Below are 6,036 nucleotides of genomic sequence, written 5' to 3' on the forward strand. Positions count from 1 at the left end.
GGCCAACATAGCGAGATCCCGTCTCTACCCACAAATAATTTAGCCAGGCGTGGTGGCGCGTGCCTGTAGTCTCAGCTACTGGGGTTCTTATTCCTCGTGGCAACACATTTTGAAGAGGGGGAGGTATTCCTGTCTTTGCTGGGTGGGAGAACGGCCAGTGGGCAAGGGAGGACGAAAATGAGAACTGTGACTGCCAGAGGGCACGTCAATTTTAGGAAGAGAACGTAAGAAAGTTGGGTTATGTGGAGACTTGGCATATCGACGCCACGTGCCCTCCGGGGCAAGACCAAGGCCTCAAGTCACCCCTCGCAGCCCAGTGGACCTCCCGGCCATCCCTTTCAGGGCTCCACAGCGACCAGGAGCCGCTGCCCCGGTGAGAACCGCCCCCCTCCCCCCGCACTGTGCGCGCCCCCGCCTGCCGAGCGCGTCCGCTTCCCTGGGATCCGGCGCCGCGCGCGTCCCCGCCGCGCCCCGCCCCTTCCGGCCCGGGAGATTTGATTCCCTTGGCGGGCGGAAGCGGCCACAACCTGGAGATCGAAAAGCTTCCTAGGAACGCTGTACCAGCCGCTTCTCTCAGGACAGCAGGCCCCTGTCCTTCTGTCGGGCGCCGCCCCTCAGTGCCTTCCGTCCCTCAGGTCAGTTCTCTCGCCTGCCTGCCGCAGTCGCAGTTGATGGCTGGGGTCTGGGCTGTGCGGGGCGCAGCGGCCCAAACCCAGTTTGCTCCTGGCTCTCGGGAGACTGGAGGATTTCATCGGAGCCCCGCGCTTTACCAGCCCTGTTCCCTGGATAAGATATTTGACAGGCCGGGCGCGGTGGCTCACGCTTGTAATCCCAGCACTTTGGGAGGCCGAGGCGGGCGGATCACGAGGTCAGGAGATCGAGACCACGGTGAAACCCTCTCTCTACTAAAAATACAAAAAATTAGCCGGGCGTGGTGGTGGGCGCCTGTAGTCCCAGCTACTCGGAGAGGCTGAGGCAGGAGAATGGCGTGAACCTGGGAGGCGGAGCTTGCAGTGAGCCGAGATTGCGCCACTGCACTCCAGCCTGGGCGACAGAGCGAGACTCCGTCTCAAAAAAAAAAAAAAAAAAAAAAAGATATTTGACCTTTCCAACCCGCAGTTTTCTCCTCCGTAAGTGGGGATAATGACCGTGTCTACTTAACACGGTTATTGAAGAGGTGTTCAGGCCAAGCGTTTGCCACCTAGGAGGCTGCGATAGATGTGAATTCCCATTTCGCGTTTCCAGTTTCCGTGACTCTTCCCCGCGAAAAAAGTTGACAGAAGGGTTTCGAGTTTTTTCTGTTTGTACAACTCAGTTTACTGGGGCAGTCCAATAAAAAAGGAGGTGTGTTATCACTACCTTTTCAGAGTCCAAATCCATCCTATCATCTCCCCAAAGTGGCTTCAGAGGCTCACACTAAAAGGGGATTTTTTTTTTCTTTTTCTTCAAGATGGAGTTTCGCTCTTGTTGCCCAGGCTGGAGTGCAATGGCGCGAGCTCGGCTCACCGCTACCTCCGCCTCCCAAGTTCAAGCGATTCTCCTGCCTCAGCCTCCCGAGTAGCTGGGATTACAGACATCAGCCACCACGCCCGGCTCATTTTTTGTATTTTTAGTAGAGACGGGGTTTCACCAAATTGGCCAGGCTGGTCTCCAGCTCGTGTCCTCAGGTGATCCGCCCGCCTTGGCCTCCCAAAGTGCTGGGATTACAGGCGTGAGCCACTGCGCCCGGCCTAAAAGGGGAATTTTCACCGAATGCTGTATCAGTAATAGGAGCAGCAGGGTTGCTCCCACCAAGAAACCTGGTGTAGGGTTGTGGGAGCTGGAAACGGTAGACTCAGGGAAGGCTACCCAAGAGAGGAATCAGGTCCCTAGCACTTAGGACGGGTAATTACCTTTGGTATTTCTCCTTTGTTAGTGGAATGAGGTGAGTATCAGGAGCCTGGATTGTTGCTTAGAGGCCAGTGTTCCTAACTTTGATTTATATTTTGGTTTCTGTTTCCCATGGAGTCTGGCTAGAAAATCAGAAAAATCAGAAAAGCCCTTATTGGGCCTTCGTGGGCTTGTTTCTCCCGAAGGTCTGTCGTTTCTGTGTAACTACTGTGGACCAACTAGATGGGCATATCAGTCCCAACGAGTGCCTCATTGTCGGTGCTCCCAGAAGCCTTTGCAAGGGAGCAGGGCAGGATGCTAATTAAATGTGTTACAGGCCACATTATAAACCATTCTGAGCCCGGCGTGGTGGCTCACGCTTGTAATCCCAGCACTTGGGGAGGCCGAGGTGGGCAGATCACTTGAGGCCAGGAGTTCTAGACCAGCCTGGCCAACATGGCGAAACCCCGTCTCTACTAAAAATACAAAAAACACACACACAAAAAAACCGGGCATGGTGGCGCATGCCTGTAATCCCAGCGACTGGGGAGGCTGAGGCACGAGCATCGCTGGAACCCAGGAGGCGGAGGTTGTGGTGAGCCGAGATCTAGCTACTGCACTCCAGCCTAGGTGACAGAACGAGACCCTGTCTCAAGCAAATAAACAGACAAAACTCAAAAAACCATTCTGTATTCTACTTCCTGTTTGAAATTATCCTCAGCATCAGTGTCTTTCCAAGCTCTGTAGATAAGGTAAATGTATTTATGCGGCAAGTGATAGAATAGCCCAAATAATATTGTTAAAAAATGCCCCCAATTTGTTGCTATCCTTTAAAATTTAACCATAAACGTCTTCTCATTATCCCAATTCCTTGCTCTTCTGAGAAGTTAAAGACCCCAATTATAGGCCAGGCGCGGTGGCTCATGCCTGTAATCCTAGCACTTTGGGAGGTCGAGGTGGGTGGATCATGTGGTCAGGAGTTCAAGACCAGCCTGGCCAAGATGGTGAAACCCCGTCTTTACTAAAAATACAAAAAATTAGCCAGGCGTGGTGGCGCACACCTGTAATCCCAGCTACTTGGGAGGCTGAGGCAGAATTGCTTGAACTCGGAGGGCGGAGGTTGCAGTGAGCCGAGATTATGCCACTGCACTCCAGCCTGGGCGACAGAGTGAGACTCCGTCTCAAAAACAAAAACAAAACCCAATTATGTATACCCCCAATTCTTCTATTTATTTAGTCAAGCCCAGAAGGGCACTCAGGTGTCTGGTTGGGGTCTAATTTCCTTCTTCATTATTCACAGTTGAGAGGCTGTCTTCCACATTGACTGATAATATACCTCCTTCAGCAGCTACAAAGTTGGGTTACTCTGTTCCCAAGGCTTTTCTGTATTCTATATTAACAAACTCTAGAGGATAAACAGGGCACATGAGAATATTTAGAACCAGCTCCACATTCACAAAGATTTACAAATCAAGTATAATCTGCTATTAGTGTAGCAGTTTGTAATGTAAGCACCAGTTTTCTCATACAGCAGCAACAATGATATTCCCTTGATTCAGTAGATATAATCTAGGCCCACATTGGTATTACTCATCCAAAGACATGGTGTAATTTGAGAGAAGGGGGTAGATAGAGAAAATGGAAGAAAGAAAGAAAAAAAAAGTGCATGGCTTCTGTCTTACCTGAGTTGTTAAATGGACAACTTGCCCATCTCTGCTAGTTTTCCAGAGGCCATGAATGGGATGTTTATAACTCTTTTGGGAGAAGTCTATTAAGTTAATTATGACACTCTTAAATCCCTAATCTGGGAAGTGATTCCAGCATCTTACAAATTGCTTTCTCTTTCTGAGTGACAATTTGAAATAGCCCAGTCCTTTGCATGGAATGTAAACATGTGCATTCAGATTTATAGTCCAGTGTTCCTCCATTTCCATTCTCCTGCTCTCTTTCTTCTCCTGTATCAGCATTCCAAAGATTTCTGAGCCTTAGGTTTACCTCTATACTTTTACTGTTTTTATTGCCTTTTGGAATTTCTTAGTCCTATGCTTCCTCTTTGTTTTTAGGATGAGGTTCCAGTTTATCCCCACATTTGCCCCACTGACAAATGCCCTTTAAAATATTTCTGAATTAGTGTTGCTGTTTAAAGTATTTAATCCTGTGCCTTCAGGTGCCCAGTGAGAATAAATTTGTCCTCTGTGGTATCTCCTTGCCTTGAGTAACTTTTTCTACTCCAGTGGAAGCAGAATGTTTCATTTTCTATCAACAATTTTCCCTCAGCACTGGGACCTGACCTTGCTTCTTCTAATGTTTGCCTACCCTGTTCATGCAGATTTTGTTAGGTTAAATGTTAACCTACTGATTAAGTTGGGTCCAGTGTGATCTCTTCCTAGGAAATGGCTTAATATTGTTTATCAGAATGTCTTTTTGCATGTTATCTTTTTGTGTGCTATTTCTGCTTTGATGTTGAAGACTGAACCCTATTTTTTTTTTTTTTTTTTGAGATGGAGTCTCGCTCTGTCGCCCAGGCTGGAGTGCAGTGGCGCAGTCTCGGCTCACTGCAAGCTCCACCTCCTGGGTTCATGCCATTCTCCTGCCTCAGCCTCTCCGAGTAGCTGGGACTACAGGCGCCCGCCACCACGCCTGGCTAATTTTTTGTATTTTTTAGTAGAGACGGGGTTTCACCGTGGTCTCGATCTCCTGACCTTGTGATCCGCCCGCCTCGGCCTCCCAAAGTGCTGGGATTACAAGCGTGAGCCACCGCGCCCGGCCCCGAACCCTGTTTTTTAAAGCCGATTTAATTTTTTTCTTGAGTGTTGATATTTCTCCTTCTAAAACTTCTGCTCTAGTTTTCTATTCATTGACCAAATTTTTGTTTGTTTTTGAGATGGAGTCTCACTCCTGTCGTGCAGGCTAGAGTACAGTGGCGTGATCGCGGGTCACTGCAACCTCCACCTCCTGGGTTCAAGCGATTCTCCTTCCTCAGCCTCCCTAGCAGCCAGGATTACAGGTGTGCGCCACCACGCCCAGCTAATTTTTGTATTTTTAGTAGAGATGGGGTTTCTGCATGTTGGTCAGGCTGGTCTCGAACTCCTGACCTCAGGTGATGCACCTGCCTTGGCCTCCCAAAGTGCTAGGATTACAGGTGGAAGCCACTGTGCCCAGCCGGCTTTTTACTTGCTGATAATAATTTTCTTTTTCTCTCCAAGTAAAATGATTCATGGAATCAGTGTTTCAGGCATAGAAAAATGATATTTTTAAAATGTCCTTTGTGGCTTTTGGGGTTTTGATAACTTCATTCAGATTTTTTTCCACCTCAATTTTAAGAAGACTACTCATCATTGTATGAAGGGCCTTCTGTTATTAAGCTCTGTCTTCCTTTATAAGCTCACCACACTTCTGAGGTCGAACTCACACTCTAGGTCTTCCAAATTCATGGCCATTATTAAGGCTTAGTAAATGCTAGTCACTCAGTTCTGGATAGGGGCAGGGTGAAGAACAGAGAATTTGAAGGTAGTTTACGTGGCATCTGCCACTCATCAATTTGAGGCTTAAACAGGCTTGCTTGGCCAGGGCGATGGCTCACGCCTGTAATCCCAGCATTTTGGGAGGCTAAGGAGGGTGGATCACCTGAGGTCAGGAGTCTGAGACCAGCCTGGCCACCATGGCAAAACCCTGTCTCTACTAAAAATACAAAAATTAGCCGGGTGTGGTGTTGTTCGCCTGTAGTCCCAGCTATTTGGGAGGCTGAGGCAGGAAAATAGCTTGAACCTGGGAGGCGGAGGTTGCAGTGAGCTGAGATCGCACTACTGCACTGTAGCCTGGGCACCAGAGCGAGACTCCATCTCAAACGAACAAACAAACTAGCCAGGAGTGGTGGCATGCGACTCCTGGCCTCAAGTGATCCACCCACCTCAGCCTCCCAAAGTGCTGGGATTACAGGCGTGAGCCACTGCACCTGGCCTCGACTAGATTTTAATTTTTAATTTTTATTTATTTTTTTGAGACACAGCTTTGCTCGTTACCCAGGCTGGAGTACAGTGGTGCGATCTCGGCTCACCGCAACCTCTGCTTCCCGGGTTCAAGTGATTCTCCTGCCTCAGCCTCCCTAGTAGCTGGGATTACAGGCATGGGCCACCACGCCTGGCTAATTTTTTATATTTTTAGTAG

At 48.9% G+C, this 6,036-nt stretch overlaps 1 protein-coding gene across 4 annotated transcripts in view; it reads left to right on the forward strand.

The window, feature by feature from the left end:
- The first annotated feature begins 513 nt into the window (after positions 1-513).
- Positions 514-6,036, forward strand: part of MELK (maternal embryonic leucine zipper kinase) — a 104,997-nt gene continuing 99,474 nt past the window's right edge. For all 4 annotated transcript variants that reach the window (XM_032164167.2, XM_032164169.2, XM_058445894.1 and 1 more), the window contains exon 1: positions 514-635. The gene's annotated coding sequence lies outside the window, so the exon portion shown is untranslated. The remainder of the gene's footprint in view (positions 636-6,036) is intronic.

The sequence above is a fragment of the Hylobates moloch genome, unplaced genomic scaffold, assembly GCF_009828535.3.
Source record: "Hylobates moloch isolate HMO894 unplaced genomic scaffold, HMol_V3 SCAFFOLD_10, whole genome shotgun sequence".
In the NCBI taxonomy this organism is placed as follows: Eukaryota; Metazoa; Chordata; class Mammalia; order Primates; family Hylobatidae; genus Hylobates; species Hylobates moloch.